Genomic DNA, 27,926 nt, shown 5'->3' with positions numbered 1-27,926 from the left:
AAAAAGGGAAACAATTCTTTTAGTGCTATTTTGTCATATGTAATTAAGTATAGAAGCACTATTCTACGTTGCCTTTTACACAGGTTGTCAAAGTTAGTGTGTTTATTTCAGGATTTTGGTTGTGACAATTTGTATCAATGTTTTCCAATAACTTACAAAATTAGAGGCCCATAACTGATGTGTCAAAATTGGAGAGGATAAAGTTAATATTTTGTGATTCCTTGATCGAGAAATAATTCTCAGTTTAATTTTATGCAGCTTGTTAGAGTTAGGAAGAGAGAACCAAGAGTAACCCTGTGGGGAGACAAAAGAAAATATTTTACTGACTCCCATATAATTGACTAGAAAATCAATTCTTGGCATCTGTAGCATCGGAGGTCAAAAGTTCAAAATTGCTTATCAGTTAGCAAGAAAGGCTTGTCTTTTTTTTAAATAAGTTCCCAATTTGACATTTTACTTGACAGAAACTTTTTAGCTTGAATACAAATGTTTAGGGATGGGGGAATAAATGTTAATGTAAGATATTTAATTATCACTAGTGTTGATTTGTTTCTTAACTTAAAAGTATCTAATATAGAGCTAAAAATGATTGTTTCTTTTTTTTAACTAAAACATTTTCTGTCTTCTAGATTGAAAATGTATGTTATACGGTCAATCTCAATTCCATAAGTTCTAAAGTGGTGTTTGTAATTTAGTGGTTTGTCTGTGGTTACAAAGTGTAAGAAGTATGTTTGGGTAGAGTTTAGGATAGAGTTTGGGATTATGCATCTCTTTCTCTGAGAAAATATAGTTATTTATTTAAAGTTTGCTAGAAGAGTATTGCAGTAATATTTCTTAACTGAGTTCGCAAGGTATTTATTTGGACACGGTTGCCTGTAGCACACATGAAAAATTGGAAACGGAGCATTGATTTTTTTTAAAGATTGGTGTTCTTCCTCTTTGTGAGCCTCGAGCAAGGTTTACCTCACATTAACATGCAGTGAATACTTGAGTTGAAAATAACTTGTCCTTCCTTGTTATCCATGTCATTCTCTCTTGGATTGCTGCTATCTCTTTCAATAGTTTACTAAAAGGCAGTTTAAAAACAAATTTTAATACGTACAGTGAAATTTTAGACCTATTTTTTCCTGATGCCAACATTACCCAGCAAAGTCATTAGAAGATGCTTAAATATAGGAAACCTGGTCAAAGTTATGTTTATTCTCGCATGTTTACTTTTTCACCTAGCTCTGAGTGCCATGAATAATTTGCCGACTGATCTATGATGAGATGATGATACCATCTAAAGACTGAGCAAGGATTACTCTGATCTGTTTTCTGTAGTATTGCATGTTGCATTACATTTCTTCCTGAATCGCCAAGAAAAACTAGCCCTACATAGTAAATTGCAGAGACCCCTGCCATTAAAGCACTTTGACAGAAGGCAAAGCTGGAGATTGAGTTTTGTCATCTATGGGGATTGCTGTTGAAAGTTTTCAAATGTATCTGATGTTTGGAGACAAACAAGTTTTTAAAATGGATTGCTGATAAAAATTCATATTTCATAGAAATAATTAAACATTAAAGCAAAGCAATTTAAACAACTTTACCATTCCCCTGAAGCGATAGACTACAGGCATGGACCCCACATTGAAACATGGGGATTTGAATCCTGTGTCAGGTCTGATCTGGTGATGGATCGGATTTTTCCAGTGGCGAATTTCAGCAATATTATTAGCTAATATTGAATCCTATAGAAAGTCCAAGGATGGAACATAGTTGCCCGTTTAGTTTTCAAATTTGTGTATGTACATGTATGCCCATATTGAACTCCAGCAATTCCAGACACTTGTGTTCAAGAAGGAACTGCAGATGCTGGAAAATCGAAGGTACACAAAAATGCTGGAGAAACTCAGCGGGTGCAGCAGCATCTATGGAGCGAAGGAAATAGGTGACGTTTCGGGCCGAAACCCTTCTTCAGACTGAAGTGTTCCAGGCAGACTGAAGTGTTCCAGACACTCGGTATGAGGTAAAAATGCAAAGCTGTTTCATTCTCAACATTTTCACTTTGCTGAAGACAAATACTTAGAACATAGAACAGTACAACATAGAAACAAGCCCTTCAACCCATGACGAGTGAGCCCACCATGATGCCAAATTAAACTAATCCCATTTGCCTGCACATGATCCTTAATTCTATATTCCCTGCATGCTTATGTGCCTGTCTAAATGCTTCTTAAAAATCACTTTAGTATCGGCGTATTATCACCCTGCCCTGGCTACGTGGAGAAAAAGTTACCGCGCAATCTAAGTTTGTCCAAACTCTCCTAATAGCTAAACCCTCTAATCCAGGCAACATCCTGGTGAACCTCTTCTGCATTCAAAGCCTTCGCATCCTTCCTGTAATGGGATGACCGGAACTGCACATAGTAATCCAAATAGAGAAAAAATAAAGAGAAAGGAATATAACCTTTATAATTGTGTTAGCTTGGATATTTCACTGTACTATAAATTATTAGATTCCTTAATTCATAAGCACATTTTAGATGATCATCATCCCTACACAAGTTCGTTTTCAGCAAAAATTCATACCTTGTTGCCAGCCATGAAATTGTCATCAGAAGTAGTGGCTGGAGTGTGTGAATGTCCTCTACATGAAGTGTCTACATAGATCATCTCAAATATACATTCAGCAATAAGGTGATATTGAAGAGATTTATGTTTTGCAAACAGTATGCAGTCAATACACATAGGGTTGAATTAATATGCATTGAGACAAATTAACATCACGTTAGTTTTTATTTGCAAGTATTGCGCAAACCTGTTTCTTTAACAAAGAAACAAGAACTCTTTATTGGATTAATACAATTTTGTGATTAGAAAACAAGATAAATGATATTGCCATTTTGCTTGCAATGTATTTTGATTGTCATCGCAACATCATTGAAACTCAGTTACTGCACCAGAAGATTTGGTGCAATTACATAAGTTGTACGTCAGTGAGAAATTACTGAAATAATTTTTTTTTTTTAATCTTCACCCATTGTACTTGAGAACTTTAAGTGAAACTTAATTCTGCCTAAAAGGACATTGACATGAAACATACTTGATTCTGAATATTTCCAACATTTTCCGATCATCCACTTTTTAAGTAAACTTGCTATTAGAATCCACTTTTTGGTGTTTTATACAAGGTGTGTGTGTGTGTGCAGTGTGTGTGTAATGTGTATTAGAATACCTGTGTGTTATGTGTGTGTGTGTGTGTGTGTGTGTGTGTGTGTGTGTGTGTGTGTGTGTGTGTGTGTGTGTGTGTGTGTGTGTGTGTGTGTGTGTGTGTGTGTGTGTGTGTGTGTGTGTGCTTTGTCCTGTCAGGAATTAGTTAGTAATTGCAACATTACAGCAATATTCTCCTATGGCAACTGTACTTTTATTATTTGCAGTTTTATTCCAAGCACTTAACTGCACACTATAGATACCTTTGAATTAATTCAGTTGTGTATTTTAACAGAGAATTGTGTAATTCTGAAGAAGGGTCTCGACCCGAAACGCCACCCATTCCTTCTCTCCAGAGATGCTGCCTGTCCTGCTGAGTTACTCCAGCATTTTGTGTCTTCATTTGTGTATTTTAATTTATTTGCAATAGTGATCAAAATTCCTTTTCAGTGTTATGAACTAGAGCAGAACCCTATCATGCAGCAATGGTTGAACTGCTTTCATTCATGTGACTGTATGCTTGACGTAATTTTGTATGAGTAATGAGTAAATTGTATTGATGTTATTTTCAATTTTATTTTTAAATTTGGAAATCTTTTTCTAAATTTTTCCCAAAGATAGTTAAACAAAACAATAACATTTTCATGACCAATTGCAAATCAGTAATTGGCACATTAATGCCTAATTATATTGCTTCCTTTTTATTTGTTTTGGAACTAGAAGGCTTATAAGAAATAATATTTCCTTTTTTTCAATAAAATAATCAAAATCGTTCACCTTTGCATTTGAAGGAGATTGACTTCATAAATTAACATATTTGTGATAAGAGGAAGCGATGGGTTCTATTGGCTTCAGTAGTTAATTGAAATTATTGCTGGTAGAGAGAGGATGGTAAAACTTTTGAGAAAACGTGATTCTGTCAAATATGAAGCAATGTGGAGATACTACGAACAATACTATGAACATTCATTTTGCTGCAGAGGATGTTGATTGCTGAATGTCCTTTGAGAGAGGCACAGAGTGTGAACATAATTTCTGCTGTATAACATGTGGAAAAGGTGTTTTCAGGTATTATTTTGATATGATCGTTCTACTTTTAAATGGTATTAGTATCATTCTGATGACTTTGTATTAAGGCTAATGTATTCTTCTAGTACTTTGTCCAGACTTGCAGTATTCCGGATGGGACATGCCCACAACACTGAATAACTGAAATACTGTATCATTGGCAGGGTGTTTTGTATTCTGGCTCCCTTGAGGTGAAAAGCCAGTTTTCTACTAGCCTTTTAACCATCCTTCCCACGTGTCACCACCTTCAGGAGCCATATACCTGCACCCCAAAGTCTCTAACCTACAACACTTCTAGTACCGTATCATATACTGTTGTTATTTCAGATTTTGAGCATTTTTGATTTTCACCTATTAGTTAAGGTGAGACCTTTTTATATTTCAATTGCTGTACAAAAATATTAGCATGCACAATTAAACAAATTATTTTTTGGGTTGAGTGAACTATTTATGCAACTTTTTCAGAACTTACTAAAACAATCAAGGAGAACGATATACGGATATGCCACAGAGATCTTTCAAGTAGAACATGAAAAACCTACATATTGGTGCACATAAATAGACAAAATAGACAATGTAGAGGAAGGAAAATTATACACTTTTGGAGACCAACTTGGGGACCAATTTGCCAAGTAATATTTCCTAGAGGTGTGTAGATTGGTGAAGTTAATGCACAAAAGCTATTTTGAAGTTTGTAATTATGTTACTAGTATGTTGTGCATATGAAGGTTGATGTGATTTAAGTGAATGAAGAAAGATTAGTTAGTAAAATGGCAGGAAACAAATTCATTTGCAGTAAAATTTCTTGCAGCACTTTTTACATCCAAAATATAAAATTAATTAGGAATTATATTGAGATATGATTATGTAGACATTTGCAGATGTCACTTTGTACCCAGTAAGGTTCAAACAACATCAAATGAATGAGTGATTATTGGGAAGAATGTTGCTTGCTGCTTTAAATTATTGCCTAGCAGCCAGATGGAATATTTTTATCGAATCATTTGAAAGCGTGGTCCTCTGGTGATGCAGGTTTGTTTCTGTACTGCACTCCATTTCATTTCTAAGAAAAAGTAAATGAACCGGTGCCTATTGATGATAGAGAGGGAGTGGGATGGGGGTTGGCTTTGAAAAGGGGAGCAAACAAATCTAAAAAGTGCATTTTCATTTACATCTTTTACTATGTTAAAGTGACCTGTACTGTGTTAAATCTTGGGAACTATTTTGACTGTTGCCAACACGAGAATGGAAGACGTTTCACTAGCAAATGGTAGGAGTGCAGACTAATGTGCAGATGCTTTTTGGAGATAGTGGTTTAATAAACGGGACCCTGCAGCCCCATCGACACCGTAATCCCAGGCACCAAAACCGATGTCATAAGTCCTCCAATGAGGGTGTATCCTCATAGAAGGGCTTCTGAAGTGTCTTGCCCATATGGCGTACCTGGCTGCATTCTGGAAACTGGCTGGAATTTTGTGGATGTCTTCAGTTTCTCACTACTGAGGTCCAAGGTCCCCACCTGCCTTAAAATGATATCCATAATATCAGTGCCCAATAGGGGTCAAGGAAAGAGCGTTCATTTCGCACCCGGTTTCCACCTATCTTTCCACCTTTACGCACAAGAAGCGCAAGACGTCATTGTTTGCAAATGCCGAAAATTGTGTTCAGCTCTGACTGAACAATTTCTAGTCTTGTGATGTGGACTCAATAAGAAGTGCCCAAGAGAAGCATTGAAACACAGCTCTATGGGTACTTACCATCCCCACCATCGAAAGCCACTTCAAAAAGTCAGCTAATATCAACAAAGACCCACACCACCAAAGCCACACTTTCATTGTGTTTCTTCCATCAAGAAGATGAAAACCATAACCTCCAGGTTCACGAGCAGCTGCTTCCCTGCAACCATCCGGCCCTTGAACCACTCTGCATAACACAAACTACTATCCTGCCACACAAATGGTCTACTTTGCACTTTGCTTTGGTAGACCTACATACTTTGGTTTTGAACTATTATAAACTGGTTACTACTGATTATTAATTTATTGAGTTATTGATTACTATATATTATGGTATTGTATTAATGTGCTTGTGAAGCTACAGCAAGACAAATTGCATTATTCCATTCTCAGCACATCTATCCATCTATCCATCTATCTATTTTTAAAACTCTGTGTGTGTGTGTGTGTGTGTGTGTGTGTGGGTGTATGTCATTTTGCCTTTGAAACGTATCTCCTCGAAAACCAGACGCAAAAACGTGGAGATTTTTACAATTTCGGAAGGGATTCATCTTATGAGTTCATAAATGCACTCCTCTCTAAATTCGGTCAATTATTTCCCCTGATTTTGAATAAAGTTGTTTACAAAACACACTTTTTAAAATATAATGCTGCTGACGTCACAATGCCCACATGCCCAACAATCCAGGCCGACCTGCCTGCTGCCCCCCCCCGCCTAATGTCGCTGTGGATTAAAGGCGCAGAAAGATCGAGAAAGTTCTGCAGAAAAGATTCTACAGCTCCGTTCCACTATATTCTCGGGGCAGCGGCGCCTCATGCGCTGAACCTTTTTCTCACTGTCGCTGCAGCTTGTGAATCCCCGCCCGCCTGCGCCCTCATTCCAGCTGTGGGTTTCCGCAGTCAGAAGCTCTCTCTCTCTCCCTCTCTCCCTCCTCTCTCTCTCTCTCCTCTCCCTCTCCCCCTCCCCCTCCCCCTCTCCCTCTCCCTCTCCCTCTCTCCCTCCCTCTCTCTCCCCCCTCTCTCCCTCCCCCTCCCTCTCCCTCCCCCCCCCTCTCTCCCTCTCCCCTCCCCCTCTCTCTCTCTCCCTCTCTCTCTCTCCCTCCTTGCCAGCTGCTGATGTCATAATGCCCACATACCCACCAATCAAGGTCCACCCGCCCCTCCCATCCCCAGCGTGCTCATTCCAGCTGTGGGTATCCAGAGAGTCAGAAGCCGCTTCTGTCTCAACATTTCGAAGCGCACTCACTCACCCGGCTCCCCTCCCCTCCCCCACCCCCCCCCCCCCCCCCCCTCCTCTTCTCACCTCCTGCCCTCTCCTCCCTCCCTCTCTCCCCTCTCCTCTCTACTCGTCATACCATACATGGGTTTTGAATTACATTTTATTCAGATGCAAGCCAAGCATAATTGTTAGCTGTTAATTGGACATAATCAACCTCAGCAAATTGACAATATCCTATTGAAAGGGAGTGGGTGTTTAAGCTGTCAGGACATTTTATTATTTGCCAAAATATACATCTCAATAGTATAATGATGTAAAACTTACTTTTCCACACATCACTTGTAAGTCTGGAGATTTTTTTAATGATAAATTTAGCTTCAGAAGCGGTTTCTTTTTGCATGTAAAAACCCACTTCAGAACCATGGGCGATTTTTTAATTTTACAGCCATATTTATCACTTCTGAAACTTTTTAGATACCAAAGGAATCAAGAAAAAAAACAAATAATGCCTTACTGTTGATGAAATGCGAAATGCAAACGCGATCATTCTCAATATTTTCAATCTCGATATCTGCACTGTTCAGCCAATTCAGCCAATGTTCGCCAAGCACTTTAGCTGTTGTTGTCCCTTCAGCTCTCGCTTCTCTTTACCTTCATTTCTCTCCATTTGTGGAATTCTGAAGTAGGATAGATCTCTCACGGTTACCCCGACTTCCACAATTATTTACAGCGCAAACATTCACTATTTTGGCTGTTTTTAAGAAGTAGGAAAGTAAGCGTTTCGTGTATTAACAACATATAACGGAAGCTGCGATGTCCTCCAGATTGAGCAGCTCCGTGCGTCAAGCCCTTTGACCCAGTGACCTTAAGCGCAACCCTCCTATAAACATCAGCTGGGTGGTGATTATGATTAGTGAAAGTGAATGAATCTCATATGTTGGGAGTTGCAATAGGACTGATTTGGGTAGTGGTAATAGATAAAACAAATCTGTTTTATAGGCACTTATATTAAAACAGAGGTCATGACCTAATGTCAAGAGAGTCAAGAGTGTTTGTCCATTTGCTCCAGGACCAGAACAATGACATTCTTATAGTGCAACCTTATACAAAGTCCATATACTGAACCCCATAAATTCAGGGAAAGAAAAAATTAGACTTTGTTTCAAATTGGAATTCTGAAAGGGTCAGAGGCAGATCAGGGTTGATGCTTTTGGCTATTGAACAATTATAAATATTGACAAGATTCTTGAAAATGATTATGCTTTTTTTGCACTAATCATCTGTCTAGCCACTATAACTTGTCTACTCAGGTTAAGGTTTTAACATGATGCCCTTATTCTGGTTTAACAATGACAAAAATCAGTGATGATAAAGGTCACTAATAATAGTTTTCCAAATTGGATGCAAATGATGTAATTAAAAGTCAACATTCAATTTGCTGAAGTAAGGCCAACAATTTATCCTGGTAGCTTTTTACCACATTACAATTGGCTGTCGCTGCCATGATAGTATTTGATGAACATGTGAGAGCATAATTTCTTATTTCCATTAGTAGCACTAAAAATAATGCATTTCTGGTGAATATAAACCAAGATAAATAATTAATACTATTCAGCAGGACAGAGTGCTTGAAATATTGAGCAGGTCAGGTAATGTTCTGTGAAGACAGGAACAGAATTAATGGTTGGGTCAAATGAACTGGAGAAGTAAGAACATGCGTGTTTTAATGTGAAACCAAAATGTACACACAAAGTAAAAGTGGGAGCAGGCTACCTGGCCCCTCAAACCAGCCCTATCATTCCACATGTTCGTGACTGATCTGCCCTAGGCATTATCTTCTCTTCTCTTTGGACGACCTGACTGTCACCACTGAGTCAGTGCCAGGAAGCAGGTGGATCCTGCAGGGGTTGGAGAAACTGATTGGATGGGCAAGGATGAGGTTTAAGCCAGGAAAATCAAGGTCACTGGTGCTGAAGAAGGGCAAAGTCATGGACAGGTTCCGCTTCAGCATCGAAGGGTCACCAATCCCAACTGTTTCCGAAAAGCCAGTGAAGAGTCTTGGCAAGGTGTTTAACAGCAGCCTGAAGGATACAGCATCTGTCCAGGCAACCTGTCAGGAGCTGGAGAGCTGGTTGAGAGCAGTGGACCAGTCGGGGCTTCCCGGCAAGTTCAAGGCATGGATTTACCAGCATGGTATCCTGCCAAGGATACTCGGGCCACTGCTTGTCTACGAAGTCCCAATATCCATCGTAGAGAGATTGGAGAGGAAAGTCAGCAGCTTTCTCAGAAAGTGGTTGGGACTGCCCAGGAGCCTTAGCAGCATCGTCCTTTACGGAAATAACACCAAGCTCCAACTGCCCCTGAAGTCCCTGGAGGAGGAGTTCAAGGTGACTCGGGCCAGAGAGGTGATGATGTACAGGGACTCCAGCGACCCCAAGGTGGCTCAAGCAGGGGTGGAGGTGAAAACTGGGAGGAAGTGGAGAGCCGGCGAAGCCGTGCTGCAAGCAGAGTCCCGGATACGCCACAGAGTCCTGGTGGGAGCAGTGACTCGGGGAAGAGCAGGCCTGGGAATCTTCCTATCTCCCCAGTTTGACAAGGCCAAGGGGAAGGAGAGGCGCAGGCTGGTCCAGGAGGAAGTGAGGGCAGTGGTGGAGGAGGAGAGGTGTACCAGAGCAGTTGGATTGAGGCAGCAGGGAGCCTGGACAAGGTGGGAGCAGGCCATGGACCGAAAAGTCACATGGACTGAGCTCTGGCAGGCTGAACCACAGCGCATCAAGGTCCTGGTCCAGGCAGTGTATGATGTCCTGCCCAGCCCATCGAACCTCTTCATCTGGGGCAAAGCGGAATCTCCAGATTGCCCGCAATGCTCAGGCAAGGGGACGTTGGAACACATCCTGAGCTGTTGCCCAAAGTCTCTTGGGCAGGGCCGGTACACATGGCGTCACAACCAGGTTCTCAAACCCATTGCAGAAGCCATCAGCATGGGAATCAGCAGCTGCAGACGAGAACGCCCCACCACCCAGATGATCACCTTCGTGAAGGCCGGAGTGCAGCTGCCAAGAACCACAGCAGCCAGGAGTCAGTCGGGAATCCTGGCGACTGCGCAGGACTGGCAGCTTTCCGTAGACCTGGTGAAACAGCTGAAGTTTCCACAGCACATTGCCACGACCACCCTGAGGCCAGATATCCTCCTGGTCTCAGAGGCGACCAAAAACATCGTCTTGTTGGAACTGACAGTGCCGTGGGAGGACCGTCTGGAGGAGGCCCACGAGAGGAAGATGGCCAAGTATGAAGAGCTGGTCATAGACTGCCGTAAGCAGGGCTGGAAGGCAAGGTGTATGCCCATCGAGGTTGGCTGCAGAGGTTTTGCAGGGCAATCGCTCTACAAAGCCTTGAGTGCACTGGGCATCAACGGAGTGGCGAGGAGAAGGGCCATCAAGAACACCACAGAGGCAGTGGAGAAGGCATCAAGATGGCTCTGGATCAGGAGAGGAGGTCCATGGGGAGGAGCGAATGCCACCTGAACACGTCGTGGTCTGATCAACCACGGCTGGGTCGCCTGGGTGAGGGTGTCTGATGTTGAAAGACCCAAAACACCCAATGACCCCAGGTTACATCACTGATGATGTGTTCAGGAGCATCTATCGATGTATTTGTATCAATTTCTTCTATGCCAGTTCCACAGAATTCTCCAGTCTCAACAATATATCAGGCTCCTCTGTAAACTCCAGTGTTCTAGCAGCTCTGCTTTAAAGAACTCCCATTTATCTTGAAACTATGTCAACTAATTTAATCCTCTCCCATGGCCCCTTCGGGTCTTTTATTTGTTTCATCCAGATCGCCCCTCATTTCAAACTCTGTGAAATACAGGTATATTTTTTTCTTTATCCTTGTCAGTCCCAAGAAATGGCAAAGTAAATATTTTCTGGATTGCCTTCAAAGCTATTAATTGACACATGCACCAATTAAGGTGCAGTGATATTTGAGTTACCATACAGCCATACAAGTAAAAATAATGTAATACACAATAAATTTACCATAAACATCCACCATAGTGGAATCAACATTCCTTACTGTGATGGAAGGCAATAAAGTTAAGTCATCTTCCTCCTTTGTTCACCCGTGGTGGTCAGGGACTTTGAACGGTGCCGTTGCCGACGGTCCGCTGTTCAAGCACTCTCGTCGGGATGATGGAAATTCCGGCGTCGGGACGGATCGGAACACTCCGTGGCATGGAGCTCCCGAGTCGGCCTTTTCTTACCGGAGACATCTTTTCTTACCGGCGGCTTCACAGTGTTAAAGTCCACAGACCCCATGGTCGGAGCACTTCCACAGCAATCCTCTGCAAAGGATCGCCTGCTCCGCGATGGTAAGTCGCGCCGCACTTGCAGCTTGAAGCAACAGGAAAGATCGCACCAGTCCAGTTGTTAGGCCGTAAAGGGTGGGGACGGAGAAAGATCACATCTCCGTCGAGGTATGTGACTAAAAACGGATTTCCCCTATTCCCCACCCCACCCCCCACATAAACCCCCCACGAGTAATATTAAAAAATACATTTTAGACACACTAGAAATAACCAAAAAAGTCGAAATAACACACAGGCTGCTGGCGAGGCTACCATCTCGGCGCCACCCGGTGGTATATCCTATCTGAAATAAGGTAAAGAAAATACACACAGCATTTAAGATATGGTTTCACCAACACTATACTGGCAAAGTACTTCTCTATTTCTAAATTCCATCCCTTAAAAAATATATATATACAATTTGCCGCTTTAATTACATGCTAATGACTTCTTGTTTTGTGTACACGAACACCTAGATCTTTCATTGAATCACTTATTTACAGTATCTCTAATTTCAACAATAGCCAGCCCTTAGATTTGTTTCTACCAAAATGCACAATAACACACTCCTTCATTAATATCCATTTGCCAAGGATTTTGCTCACTCAATCTATCAATATCCTTGCAAAGTCCAAATATCCTCAAAACAAAGTAGTAGAAATGTGGACCTTTTCCACCATTGGAAATGAATACTTGGTCAATTATTAATTAATAAAATGATAAATATTAGTTAACCAAATGGATATGGGATGAAGACCCATGTATGGAATTAATGAACATTAGCATGGGTTCAGGAGACTGAATGATGTGTACTTGTCTTTACATTTCTGTGTTCTTGATTTTTGCATCACTGGTATATTGACTAGTTTACTAATCATTAATAATCTTTTAACAATGCGCATATAATAAACAAAACCCATATGATTAACTGATTAATTTTTGGACTACAAATGTAAATGGAAGGAGGCAGAACCAAAACAATTCATTGTAAAACTGTTCTCTAAATTGTTATGTACAATGCAAGGCATAAATAAATAGGAAATTAAAAATAGTCACATAGAAAATATTTGCATTATCTATAGCTATAATTACTTATACAAAGCCAGTCCTGGAATCTATTGCAGCGTAAATTACACCAGTGTGTGTGTGTGGCACATTTAGTTAATTTTGCTTTACATGTTCATGTGCTTTAAATCAGTGGTTTACAATGGTTTAAAAAATGTCAATTCATTCTATTCTGCAGCTCTTTTTGGAGGGTGGAGTGGGAGTGAGGAAGTAAGTTTGTCAGAGGTTGGGAATGTTCAAAAGCTTATAAAGAAGTCAACTGCCAAATAACTTTGGTTTAAATGCAAAATTAGGCTGCTTATGTTCAGTCAGTTTAATCATGTTGGTCAATATAATTTTCTTCACTGTAGCAGTCTCTAACTATACACTATAAAATGGTCACTGAGTCTATATTTGGTCACCCCAGCAGTCCTTCAAGGTGGGAAGGTGGCTCAAGTGCACCTTGTGTAACCTCATCTACAGCATCGTCCTGATGTGGTCTGTTGTACATTGGCAAGGCCATATGTAGACTCAGCAACCATTTCGCTGATCACTTATGCTCTCTCTGCCAAGGCTTACTGGATCTCCCAGTTGCAAACTATTTTAATTATTTCCATTCCCATACGGACCCTTCTGTCCACAGTTTAAGGATAAGGGGGAAGTCGTTTAGGACCTAGATGAGAAAAACATTTTTCCCACAGAGAGTGGTGAATCTCCGGAATTCTCTGCCACAGAAGGTAGTTGAGGCCAGTTCATTGGCTATATTTAAGAGGGAGTTAGATGTGGCCCTTGTGGCTAAAGGGATTAGGGGGTATGGAGCGAAGGCAGGTACAGGATACTGAGTTGGATGATCAGCCATGATCATATTGAATGGCAGGCTCGAAGGGCCGAATGGCCTACTCCTGCACATATTTTTTTCTATGTTTCTATGTCCTGGGCCTCCTCCATTGGCAGAGTGAGGCCACAAATCAACTAGCGGAACAGCATCTCATATTCTGCTTGGGTCACTTTCAACCCAATGGTATCAACATTGAATTCTCCAATTTCAGGTAACGACAAAACCTCCCCCCCCCCACACCCCTATTTCTGTTTCTACAGAATATTTCTAGCATTTTCTGCTTTTATACTTCCAGTATCTGCAGCTTTGTAGCTTTTGAAAGGGTTTAATCACCTATACTTGCAGTGACTGGCATTACCCAAGACTCTACCATCAGCGATATCAAAGACATGCAGGTTTGTAGGTTAATTGGCCTCTGTAAGTCTCCCTGTATTTGTAGAAATGGGATAACATAGAACTAGCATGAGGGGGTGTTCGATGGTCAGCGTGGACTCGGTGGGTGGAAGGGCCCATTTCCATGCTATACCTCAAATTCAAGTGAGTTTATTGTCATAGGTCCCTGTATAGGACAATGAAATTCTTGCTTTGCTTAAGCACACTGAAAATAGTAGGCATTTACTACAAAACAGATAAATGTGTCCATATACCATGATATAAATATATACACACATGAATAAATAAACTGGTAAAGTGCAAACAACAGAAAGTGGTTATTAATAATCAGAGTTTTGTCCGAGCCAGGTTTAATAGCCTGATGGCTGTGGGGAAGTAGCTATTCCTGAACCTGGTTGTTGCAGTCTTCATGCTCCTGTACCTTCTACCTGAAGGTAGCAGGGAGATGAGTGTGTGTGGCCAGGATGGTGTGGGTCTTTGATGATACTGCCAGCCTTTTTGAGGCAGCGACTGCGATAAATCCCCTTGATGGAAGGGAGGTCAGAGCCGATGACGGACTGGGCAGTGTTTACTACTTTTTGTAGTCTTTTCCTCTCCAGGGCGCTCAAATTGCCGAACCAAGCCACGATGCAACCGGTCATCCGTGCTCTCGACTGTGCACCTGTAGAAGTTAGAGAGAGTCTTCCTTGACAATCCGACTCTCCGTAATCTTCTCAGGAAGTAGAGGCGCTGATGAGCTTTTTTGATAATTGCGTTAGTGTTCTCGGACCAGGAAAGATCTTCAGAGATGTGCACGCCCAGGAATTTGAAGTTCTTGATCCTTTCAACCATCGACCCGTTGATATAAATGGGCCTGTGGGTCCCCCTCCTACTCCTTCCAAAGTCCACAATCAGTTCCTTGGTTTTGCTGGTGTTGAGGGCCAGGTTATTGTGCTGGCACCATATGGATAGTTGCTCGATCTCTCTTCTATATTCTGACATCCCCATCAGTGATACGCCCCACAATAGTGGTGTCGTCAGCGAACTTGATGATGGAGTTCGCACTATGGTTCGCTACGCAGTCATGGGTATAGAGTGAGTACAGCAGGGGGCTGAGCATGCAGCCTTGAGGTGCTCCTGTGCTGATTGTTATCGGGGCTGACACATTTCCACCAATACGAACAGACTGGTCTGTGGATGAGGAAGTCGAGGATCCAGCTGCAGAGGGATGCGCAGAGACCCAGTTCTGCGAGTTTGGTAACCAGTTTGGAGGGGATGATTGTGTTAAATGCCGAGCTGTAATCAATGAATAACAGCCTGACATATGAGTTTTGTTGTCCAAGTGGTCCAGTGCGGAGTGGAGGGCCAGCGAGATCGCATCCACCATTGATCTGTTGTGGCGGTACGCGAACTGCAGTGGGTCCAGGTTTTTGTCGAGGTAGGAGTTGATTTGCTCCATGATCAACCTCTCAAAGCACTTCATCACCACCGGCGTTAGTGCCACTGGTCGATAGTCATTGAGGCACGTCACCTTACTCTTCTTGGGCACCGGTATAATTGATGCCCTTTTAAAGCAGGTGGGGACCTCAGCCCTCAGAAGTGAGAGGTTGAAAATGTCCGTAAAAATTCCCGCCAGTTAGTCCGCACAGGTTTTTAGAACACGACCGGGTATACCATCAGGACCAGGTGCTTTTCGGGGGTTCACCCCTCTGAAGGATTTCCTGATATCGGCCTCTGTGACTGAGACTGAAATGCCATCACAGCGAATGGGGGATCGGGAAGGCACATCAGTATTCTCCCTGTCAAAGTGTGCGTAAAACGCATTCTCGTCAGGGAGTGATGTTATACCGGCATTCGAGCTGCCTCCTGGTTTTGCCTTGTAGGAGGTGATTGCATTCAGGCCCTGCCACAGCTGCCGAACAGCTCTCGTCCTCCAGTTTGGAGCAGAAGTCCCTTTTGGCCTTTTTGATGGCCTTACCAAGGTCGTATCTGGTCTTCATGTAGGCCACTGTATCATTGGAGGTGAATGCCCTGTGTCTGGACTTCAGGAGAGTGCGGATCTCAAAGTTCATCCAAGGTTTCTGATTGGGAAACACTCGGAAGGTTTTTGTAGGGATGCAGTCCTCCACACATTTCTTTATGAAGTCTGTAACGACTGTGACATATTCGTTCAAGTCTGTTGCCGAGTCATAGAAACATAGAAACATAGAAATTAGGTGCAGGAGTAGGCCATTCGGCCCTTCGAGCCTGCACCGCCATTCAATATGATCATGGCTGATCATCCAACTCAGTATCCTGCCTTCTCTCCATACCCTCTGATCCCCTTAGCCACAAGGGCCACATCTAACTCCCTCTTAAATATAGCCAATGAACTGGCCTCAACTACCCTATGTGGCAGTCCTTGAACATTGCCCAGTCTACAGACTCCAAACAGTCCTGGAGTTGTTCTTCTCCCCCCCCGACCAGCTCTGTACTGTCCTCACTTCTGGGGGTGCGCTCTTTAATTGCTGCCTGTAGGCAGGAAGAAGCAGCACCGCGGTATGGTCGGACTTACCGAAGTGAGGGCGAGGGATAGAACGATAGGCATTCTTAATGGTGGTGTAGCAGTGGTCGAGGGTGTTAGGTCCTCTGGTGCAGCAGGAGACATGTTGGTGGAAGTTGGGGAGTGATTTCTTGAGGTTCGCCTTATTGAAGTCCCCAGCAATGGTGGTAAATGCCTCGGGGTAAGACGCCTGGTGTTTGTTGACCACGGCGTGCAGCTCCTCCAGTGCCAGACGGACATCTGCCTGGGGTGGGATGTAGACCGCGGTCAGGATAACGGAGATGAATTATCTCGGGAGGTAGAAGGGATGGCACTTCACCGCCAAATGTTCGAGGTGTGTAGAGCAGGAGTTGGACAGGACTGCCACGTCTGAGCACCACACAGAGTTAACCATGAGGCAGACGCCCCCTCCTCTCCCTTTCCCAGATCTCTAAACTAAACTAAACATCCAAGGTGGAGAGAGATCATCACTGAAATGTAATTATGAGTAGCCACATTGATTTATCTGGACCCATAAGATTAGAGACTGTATATTACCTAACTACCCATTAGCAAACTACATTCTGTAAATGTCATCTATTAATGAAATCTGAAAGATGGTTGAATCTGGGACACGACCCAAAGGAACTAATACAACATTATAAAAATATTCAGTAACTCGGGTAGCATCTATTGACAGAAAAACATAATTGCTGCTTCAGGATTGGGAAGGTGAGCAAACAATAGACAATAGACAATAGGTGCAGGAGTAGGCCATTCGGCCCTTCGAGCCAGCACCGCCAATCAATGTGATCATGGCTGATCATCCCCAATCAGTAATCTGTTCCTGCCTTCTCCCCATATCCACTGAGTCCGCTATTTTTAAGAGCCCTGTCTAGCTCTCTCTTGAAAGCATTCAGAGAACCTGCCTCCACCGCCCTCTGAGGAAGAGAATTCCACAGAAGCAGATGTTCTCTAAGTTGCAGAGTTGGTGGGAACAAATCAAAATCAAATATCTTCAGATGTTCAAAATCTTGTTGATCTCCCTGAAATCATTTTTCTGTGGTATATAAGTGGAGTCACTGAACCTGTCACAGGTTTATCTGAGCCAATTTTTCTGCCTGGATTTCGCAGCCTTAATCTGCAGAAGCTTCAGAATTTCACAACAGGAGCGTGGTAATAACAGCAACAAGGTCCCCTTATGAAATTGGTATTTTGCATGTTCTTTAAATGTGACCTCCGTAACGAAAAAAGTTATGCCATTGCACTCTGTACTGTAACTAGAGTAGAAGCAAAGAATGATTTCATGTATTGGATGCTTAAAAGAGCTCTGGATAATTTGTGGAGTACAGGGTTGATGCAAAGGCCTGCAAAGGAAAATGATACATTTATCAACTTTGCTGAGACTCAAGGGCCTGTCCCATTTAGGCGACTTTTTAGGCGAGTGCAGGAGACTCTGAGTTCGCCACATGTTCGCTGGTGGTCTCTGTTGAGTTTCTTTCATGGTCGCGAGGGGTTCCCGCTTTCTGGGAACTAGTCGCGGCCTCAGTATGGTCGCCGCAAATTTTTCAACATGTTAGTCGCCATGGTGAAAATCAATAATCCCGTAGTCGAAGGTGCAGTTGTTGTGGGGCCGCCATGTAGTTATGGGTAGTCGAGGTAGTCGCAAGTAGTTTTAGTTAATCGCCTTTGCCATTTTCATTGGCTCATTGGGGAAAAAAAACATAAGCATGAGTTTTCAGAACCAAGGATAACCTTGCCCGCCAAACTTCACAGCTATGTATCTCTGGCTTATTAAAAGTTGTCTGGCTTCCTAAAAGTGTCTCCACTCCTTCTAGTACTGCTATCAGTGGTATTTTATTGTCACAAGTACCTAGGTACAGTTCAGTGCATACAGTTCAGTAAAAATCTTACTATACATAGGCCCAATCATACTCAAATACAAGAGCATAAGGATAATAAATTACAGTGAAGCAGCACACAAGAGTTTCCAGCGGCATCCTGTATCTTTCAAATTTAAGGATATTAAAAAGGTAAAGTCTTAACTGGGCATAAAAACCCGTTGTGTAACCTTTTCCCCTCACAATCAGTTGGATTTGCACATATTTCTTCCCCACCCCAAGACCCCTTCCACCTATATTCTTTCCTCAAAACAGGCCCTTTGCCTCACCGACCCCATAAATTAGCACTATCCTACAGACTAGGGACAATTTACACTTTACAGAAGACAATTAGCCTACAAACCTGTACAACTTTAGAGGAGGAAACCGGAGCACCCAGAGAAAACCCACATCGTCACTGGTAAAACGTAAAAACTACGTACAGACAACGCACGTAGTCAATATCAAACCCGGTTCTCTGGCGCTGTAAGGCAGCAATTATGTGCCTTCCTCTGGCTTCATAATTCGCCTCGTCTCTGATGTTGATCTCAAACATTTTGTCTTTTCATCTCTGATCTTTGTCCAGCCATCTGTCAATCAACCTCATCCCCTCTGCTCCAATTGGGCCCCACCTATCACTTGCCAGGCTTTGCCCTGCCCTCACCTCACATCCCCTCATCCAGCTTTGCCCTGCCCCCCACCTCTCATCCAGCTTTGCCCTGCCCCCCACCTCTCATCCAGCTTTGCCTTGCCCCCACCTCTCATCCAGCTTTGCCCTGCCCCACACCTTTCATCCAGCTTTGCCCTGCCCCCCACCTCTCATCCAGCTTTCTCCCCCACCATAATACGTCTAAAGAAGGGTCCCAACCCGAAACGTCACCTGCCCATGTTCTTGGAGATGCTGCCTGACCCATTGAATTATTCCAGCACTTTGTTCTTTATGTGTATACAGTATCAGCAGTTTCTTGTGACTGCATAAAATGTTATACATACAAAATAATTCTTAGTTACAGACACTACGGTTGAGTAGTGTATGTTTGTTAATGACCTGTTAATCTGGTTTGTCATTTGCTGAAGAAAAAGTGGTAGCAAAGACTCTGGCAGAGCTGCGTCTCCTCTTTTAGTAGCAAAAAAGTACCATGAAATCTTTAACTTAACCGAATCTCCTGTTTAATATTCAGTGACGTATTAAAGCATTGTTCCAAGATTGTACATTAGTTCTGGATTAGTATTTGACGATTAAAACATACTGATTTGAAGAGTAGAATTAATCTATCCCAATACAAAAAATGTCCAAAAAATCAAAAGGATAGACTTTATGTGATGGTGACCCTGTAATCAATAGGATGCAGTCATTTATGTTGTCCAAATTGTAATTTAGCTAAATCCACCATTGTTCTTTATTGTTTAGATAACGTGTTTCTTTGAATAAGACTGAGCTCTTTCCCAATATTATACCCCACGGTTATTGGATTAGATTAAGAGTTTTGTTCACTCCACTGTTTATCTATTTTTAAAGCATTTTAGAGATATGTTAGCAATGATGACTGATTTATCAGGTCTTAAATGTGTAGATTTGGTGTCTTTTGTTGTGCTCACATTCTATATTTTAGAAAGTCCAACACACGATATTCATCCACTAATGCAGCAGTTCTGCTTATCACTTCTTCTTCTGGCATATGGTGTGCACAGCCTGAAGTTGTAGGTCAAGGGTAGACATCCAGGCCAGGACAGCATCAGTTACTGGATGGATGGCTTTGATGCCCCCAGGGAAAAGACTCAGTGGGCAGTCATTCACGATGTGTGGGATGATCTGGTCTGGATGTCCACAGTCGCAAGCAGGGCTCTCTGTCATCCCCCACTTATGCAGGTTATGGGCTGTTCGTGCATGGAGGGTGCGGATTCTGTTCAGGGTTAGCCATTGTTTGCGATGGAGGTCAAATCCCGGTGGTTTCACTGTGGGGTCTGTGATGACCTCTCCGTTGTTGATGTTGGCATCTTTCCAGGCTCTGCGCCACTCGAGCGTGGAGTCAAAGCCTTCCAGGGATTTGACTGAAGACCAGAAGGGTTTGCGGACTTCAGGTGCATGTTGGGCAGATTGTTCAAGCAGGGATGGGAAGGTCAGGGTTAGCCTCGATGGTGCACCAATCTTTCACCATCCTCTTCCTTCTGTGTATGTTGGGAGGGGCTATATTGCATTCGACTAATGCAATCAACCCGACATGCACAAACAAATAATTGTAGTGTTTTGGTGTCACTTTTGACCATGCCAGCTGAATGTGGAAGGAATGTCCAGGACAAAGAATGAATACATCTCAAGATCTGCTTACGACCTTAATGCTGATGTCCTCCTTCTGCAAGAGACGCACATCGCTGATACCTCATGCTTATCACTAGTATCTGAACATAAGGCTGACATTTGTGATTTTGTTCATAAAAATGTAGCCAAGACAGGATGATAAAAATTACATAAAAGAATGTTCAAATCGCTGTCACAAAAGTAGTACTTTGCCAGCAGTATACCAAAAGTACATGTGGCAGTTTCATAAAATGAGCTTTTGTTACTGTCTGTTTATAAGCCACATTCTGTTCCCAATGACCTTAAAACTAGACATTACAATATTCCGAAAGTAATTAGATCTATTGCCTTTTCAAAACGATATTGCTGCAACATTTGTTGCTGGGATTGTGCACTTCAGATTCCCTACATTGAGTTTATCTTTCCTTTTAAAGAGCATAGAGCAATGATGAATCTATCCACTTTATGTGATTAAATTCAGATTCTGTGACAATGTCTGATGTTTACCTAATTCTGCTACTGGAATGACAGAATATTGTTGTGTAAGTAGTGCAGCTTTTGGATCACGAGCATAGGAGTGCATGAATTCAAACAGTACAGTAGGAAAATAGGGTATGTTTTATTTTACCTTCTTTGGTAACTTTATTTGAAGTAGCAAAACTAAAAATCTGGACAGCAACAAATAGTGGTTTGGGGCCAAAATACTTTTTTTTAAGTAATGGATTTGCGTCTAATATTGAGGTAGTCTATCTATTACAACCTGTTCTAATGATAGCAGTTTGGCCTTGTGTCAGATGTTTGTGGCCTCAAATTTTTCTGAACATGAGCAGCGTTTTAAACTTCAATTCAACTCTGTACCCTGTTCAGGTGCCGCCTTTCAAATTGGAAAATAAACTGAAATTATATGCTTGTATCCAATTACATTATCTGTATATTTTATTATGTGGGACCTTTTCACTGTGTTCTGTGTGACACAATAACTCTTTAACAGTTGCAGCAACCCAGAAACCATATTAGTGAACAAAAACTAACACCCTTAGAATATAGAACATAGAACAGGCTCTTCAACCCACAATATTTACGCCGAACATGATGCAAGATCATCACTTATCTACCTGCACATGACCCAGATGCCTTCATTCCTTGCATATCCATTTGACTATCCTAAAGTTTTTTTTAGGCCACTAACTTATCTGCTTCAACCACTACTACTGGTAGCATGTTCCAGGCACTAAGAACCCTCTGTGTAAAAACAAAACCTGCTCTGTACATCTCCTTTAAATTTTGCCTCTCACTTAAAGCTAAGCCTTCTAGTATTTGATTTTTCCTTCCAGGGAAAAATATTCTGATTATCTACCCTATCTATGCCTCTCAAATGTTATATACTTCACACTTGCTTGGATTAAACTCTGAACAAAGAACATCTTAACAATGCTTTCTACAAGTTTAATTATGCAAATATATAGGAAGGAACTGCTGGTTTAAACCTAAGATAAAGTTGGAGTAACTCAGCGGGACAGGCAGCATCTCTGGAGAGAAGGAATGGGTGACGTTTCGGGTCGAGTCTGAAGAAGGGTCTCAACCAAAAATGTTACCCATTCCTTCTCCCCAGAGATTCTGCCTGGCCCGCTGAGTTACTCTAGCTTTTTGTATTTATCTTTAATTATGCAAAAACAGATACCAAGCCAAAGATTATATTGTACAGGATGATGAAAACCTTAATGATATAGGGAAGATTTTATATGAGATGGTCATGAACCTACACAACCCTGCAATGGTAACTGAAGATTAAGCAGTCGCATATTACAAGGACAGATTTCTGATGCAGGAACTTCAGAATCACAGATTGGTACAATCACGAGGTCATTCAGCTTAAAGACAAGTTACACTTCAATCAATGGGTGGAATAAATGAAAAAGGCTATTATAAAGAATGAGATACTAGGTCATTTGGAAAAGAATGAGATTAGACCAATCATGTTTGGCAAACCAGGCTTTTTTTGGAAAAGGTTTTGGCTTAGCTGAGAAGGGATATATTTGCAACAGAGAACAATTTAGATTCACTGGACTAATTCCTAGGTGTTGACTGCCACATGCAGTAAAATTAGGTCGACTGAGATTGTATTTATATCTCCAAGTTTGCGGATACCTCCAAGTTTGCAGGTGCAGCAGGCGGTGAAGAAGGCGAATGGTATGTTAGCATTCATAGCAAAAGGATTTGAGTATAGGAGCAGGGAGGTTCTACTGCAGTTGTACAGGGTCTTGGTGAGACCACACCTGGAGTATTGCGTACAGTTTTGGTCTCCTAATCTGAGGAAAGACATTCTTGCCATAGAGGGAGTACAGAGAAGGTTCACCAGACTGATTCCTGGGATGTCAGGACTTTCATATGAAGAAAGACTGGATAGACTCGGTTTGTACTCGCTAGAATTTAGAAGATTGAGGGGGGGATCTTATAGAAACTTACAAAATTCTTAAGGGGTTGGACAGGCTAGATGCAGGAAGATTGTTCCCGATGTTGGGAAAGTCCAGAACAAGGGGTCACAGTTTAAGGATAAGGGGGAAATCTTTTAGGACCGAGATGAGGAAAACGTTTTTCACACAGAGAGTGGTGAATCTCTGGAATTCTCTGCCGCAGAAGGTAGTTGAGGCCAGTTCATTGGCTATATTTAAGAGGGAGTTAGATGTGGCCCTTGTGGCTAAAGGGATCAGGGGGTATGGAGAGAAGGCAGGTACAGGATACTGAGTTGGATGATCAGCCATGATCATTTTGAATGGCGGTGCAGGCTCGAAGGGCCGAATGGCCTACTCCTGCACCTATTTTCTATGTTTCTATGTATTCGCAAGATTTCAGAAGAATGAGAAGGGTTCTAGTTGATAAAACATTCTGAAAGATCTATACTGTTCAGATGCAGGAAGGAATTTCCTCCGGGGTAGGATTTCTAGTGCAAAAGGTTATAGAGCAAGATATTTAGAATGGCGAACTTGTGGAATTTGCAACTGCTAAAGGCTGTAGAAGGCGAGTCACTTAATATAGTTAAAAACAAGATAGATACATTTCTAGAAGGAGAAGAGATAAAAGTCTGAAGAAGGGTTCCAACTCGAAAAGTCACCTTTTCCTTTTCTCTCGAGATGCTGCGATACACATTTTGTGTATCTTCGATATAAATGAGCATCTGCAGTTCCTCCCTAGACATAAGGGTATTGGAAAAGTGCCAATGCGGCTGTCCCATTCAAAAATAGAAGATGGAGGCTTGGAGAGTATAAGCCAATTAGTTTAGCATCTATTCTTGGCAAGATGTTAGAGTTAATAATCAAAGCAGAAATTAAAAATAATTTAGGAAAACTTAATGTAACCAAACCTAGTCAAATTAATTTATGGAGTTTGATCAGTTTGAAAAGAGGTCCTGGCCCAAACATATCTGTCTATTCAAGCAATAGATGCTGCTTTACCTGCTGAGTTCCTCTAGCTCTTCGACTTTCCTCAGTTGGAATAACTAGGTCTTTCCCAGGCTGGAGGGATGTAACTAGTGTAACTTGGTTCTTGGCCCTCAGTTATTTTTACTTATTAATGTCCTGGAGATGGGATGTATATGAATGTTTCCAAGTTTGCCAATAATATCAAAGTAGATGGAAGGTCGTGTTGTCACAAGGACATTTTGATTCTGCAATGATAGCTTGATAGATTGGGCAAAATTTAGCAAATGGAGTTTAATGTGGTGAAGTATGAGCCAATACTCTTGTAAGAAAAATCAAAAGATGGCATATTATCGAAAAGGAGAGGGACTGCAAAGGACTGAAGTTAAGAAGGATCCAAGTGCTCTGGTGCATGGATCACTAAAAGTTAGCAAACAGGTCTAACAAATAGATAAGAAAGCAAATGCTATTTTAACATTTATGGCAAAGTGGTTAGAGTTTAAGAATAGGGAAGTGTTGTTCAGTGGCACAGGGTGTTGGTGAGGCCACATCACGAACATAGCACACAGTTTGGTCCCCTTACAAAAAAAAAGGATATAGTTGCATTGAAGGCTGCCATAATGATTTTTTTTACCAGGCTAATGCCTAAGATGAGAGGGTTTGTCCTATCAAGAAAGTTAGACAGTTTGGATCTATATTCCTTGGAGTTTTGAAGAAATTAAGGGTGATCTTATTCAAACATATAAAATTATTACTGTAGTCATTTTCACGGAGACTTTATTGATTCTAACAAGCTTAAATCCTATAACCAATGTTTGGTCAGTTTGTAGAAATAAAAATGTTGGCAATAAGCCATATTAATTTAACATTCTTCTGTTGTATCAGCCATAGGAATAGCTGGCCAAAACATATTTAATGACAATTTTTTTTTAATTTTTATTTTCACATGTTACGTGGAACAGTCAATGTATTGTCATAATGATGCAGATTCAGCGCAATACATTAAAAATTGAACAATGCAGAAGTTGTTTAAACTTTCTGCTTCATACAATGTGGTGATTGTTATTTCCAGCGCATTTGATCTATTTCATGATATTATGTTATCTTTTCTATTTGTTTTTAAATGGAGAATAAAAAAACAAATACTATCACAGTGCTTTTAATGTTAAAGCCACTGAGGTTTGAATTTATGTTGAGATATCTTTGGAAATTAATGTTATGTATGTTATTTTTATTAACAATATTTCCAGTAGTTTCTGTATCATCCAGGTATAAATATCAAGCTTGAAAATGCACAGCATGAGCAGAGCATAAAATATATATTTAAAATATTATTTTTTCATCCTGTAGCGAGGTTAAATGGCAAGTTTTGAAAATTGCTGCAATACATTAATGCGGAAGTTTGATTTTGATTGTGTGGCATATCTTGTACAAAACAAAACTTACATTTGTTGAAGGAATGAACTGCAAATGCTGGTTTAAGCCCAAGATAGATGCAAAATGCTGGAGTAGCTCATCAGGACAGGCAGCGTCTCTGGATAAAAACATCACACATTTCTTCTATCCAGGGATGCTGCCTGTCCCGCTGAGTTACTGCAACATTTTGTGTCTACCTGATATTTGTTGAACATTGTAAAACATTGGTTGAAAAGTTTATGACAGCAATCAGTTTTGTAACACAGCTCTTTGGGGGGATGTTTTAAGGGGGCCATTAAACAATAAATGTAATTGGCCTAGAAAAAACAGATTTCTAAATACATTTGTGTATACATTTACATTCTTATCTTTATTCTTATTTTTGTTAAGTTTATGAAATCCCTGGTGAAAATAGATCAATCTCACATTCAAGTTGTTATTTATTTTATTAGTCTGATAAAATAGAATGTAGGATAAAATATAGTGGAAACTTAACATTATCTTTCAAACATCCTTGGATACAGAAATGTGTTGCAAAAATGCAAGTAAATGTCTCAACTCGTGGATAAAAACTGTTTTTATGTCTGGCTGTAGCAGCTTTGACAGTTCAGAGTCGCCTTCCAGAGGGAAGTGATTCAAAGAGTTTGTGGCCAGGGTGAGAGGGGTCAGAGATGATCTTGCCCGCTAGCTTCCTGGCCTTTGCAGTGTACAGTTCATCAATGGGGGGAAGGTTGCAGCCAATAACCTTCTCTGCTGATTGGACGATTCGCTGCAGCCTCCAGGTGTCGTGCTTGGTGGCTGAGCCAAACAGGCTGGAGTGTATTTATTTGGTGAGACAAACAGGCTGAAGTGTATTTATTTTAATGCAAAGAGTATTATGGATAAAACAGAACTTAGAAACTAGACTACTGTACGAAACTATGATGTTATGGCCATGTTGTGATATTTTTAATGATCAATGCAAGTCTATTAATGCTATATTAAAAAAAAACTGTAAAGCATAAATAACTGACGAAAAATAAGTGAAGATGGGTTGGTAAAGTAAGCAGGAAAAATGTTGGCTGAAATGTTATGTATTAAAATATAAGGTGTTACATTTTGCATGGAATCAGACTTGATAGGTGTTGAGTATAGGAGCAGGGAGGTTCTACTGCAGTTGTACAGGGTCTTGGTGAGACCACACCTGGAGTATTGCATACAGTTTTGGTCTCCTAATCTGAGGAAAGACATTCTTGACATAGAGGGAGTACAGAGAAGGTTCACCAGACTGATTCGTGGGATGTCAGGACTTTCATATGAAGAAAGACTGGATAGACTCGGCTTGTACTCGCTAGAATTTAGAAGATTGAGGGGGGATCTTATAGAAACTTACAAAATTCTTAAGGGGTTGGACAGGCTAGATGCAGGAAGATTGTTCCCGATGTTGGGGAAGTCCAGAACAAGGGGCCACAGTTTAAGGATAAGGGGGAAATCTTTTAGGACCGAGATGAGAAAAACATTGTTTACACAGAGAGTGGTGAATCTCTGGAATTCTCTGCCACAGAAGGAAGTTGAGGCCAGTTCATTGGCTATATTTAAGAGGGAGTTAGATGTGGTCCTTGTGGCTAAAGGTATCAGGGGGTATGGAGAGAAGGCAGGTACGGGATACTGAGTTGGATGATCAGCCATGATCATATTGAATGGCGTTGCAGGCTCGAAGGGCCGAATGGCCTGCTCCTGCACATATTTTCTATGTTTCTATGCTGAGCAAAGGAAATTTCTGATAAATCTTTTAAGAATTGGGATGCGTAGCATTGATTATGGTTATTTATATATTTTTAACCTAATATTAACTGGAAAGGTTCAGTATGAGGATGATAATATCACATTGTCAAATAATTGCAGCTTGAGCTTCAGTGGATAATTTGCAGTCCCCCCCAGTAATAGTCCAGCTAATAGAAAATTTAGACTTTTGATATACTTTTACTCTGTTTAAACATAGCAAAATACAAAACCATTTAGTATAAGTTGCAATGAGTTAAGATGACTTTTGTTGTTATTTGCACCCAATCCATATTATGTGTCCTTTATTACAACCATTGGTGTAAAGATTAAGATTCTGTTTGTGATGAGTACATTAGTTTGTGAAATTTGCCATCAAAGTTAGATTGTGAGGATGATAAAATAAAAATGTAGCAACTGAATCTATTCCAATAATGATTTTATTTAATTTCATGCGTAGTTAAACGCTCTTGTATAAGGTTAAGTCCTATTTTAACACCTTGCTGACAATTTGAGTGTAATCAAAACGAGTAAATTCATATCTATTAATTATCATCACTGATTATTGGTGATATGGATGACTTCACGCAGCCATATTTCAACGTAAGAAATGTATTTGAAGCAGCGATTTTGTAACCAATATTTCCCGACCCCGTCAGTTCCAGAGCAATTAGATAGTCTTGTGTTAAGTTACTGCATGGATTATGCGTGTGTAAAACGGTTCGCTGGAGAAAGGGAAATTAAGCTTCTCTTTCAACAAAAGGATTTCTGTCACTGCGAAAAGTTCAGTTTATCATTTTACACCAAAAGCGCACTAAA

The 27,926-nt window shown here is 41.2% G+C and overlaps 1 protein-coding gene across 7 annotated transcripts in view; it reads left to right on the top strand.

The window, feature by feature from the left end:
- Positions 1-27,926, top strand: part of hdac4 (histone deacetylase 4) — a 356,629-nt gene that overhangs the window by 80,845 nt on the left and 247,858 nt on the right. The window lies entirely within an intron of this gene.

This window comes from Leucoraja erinacea, chromosome 7, assembly GCF_028641065.1.
Source record: "Leucoraja erinacea ecotype New England chromosome 7, Leri_hhj_1, whole genome shotgun sequence".
Taxonomy (NCBI): domain Eukaryota; kingdom Metazoa; phylum Chordata; class Chondrichthyes; order Rajiformes; family Rajidae; genus Leucoraja; species Leucoraja erinaceus.
This window is presented reverse-complemented; position numbering and strand designations above follow the sequence as displayed.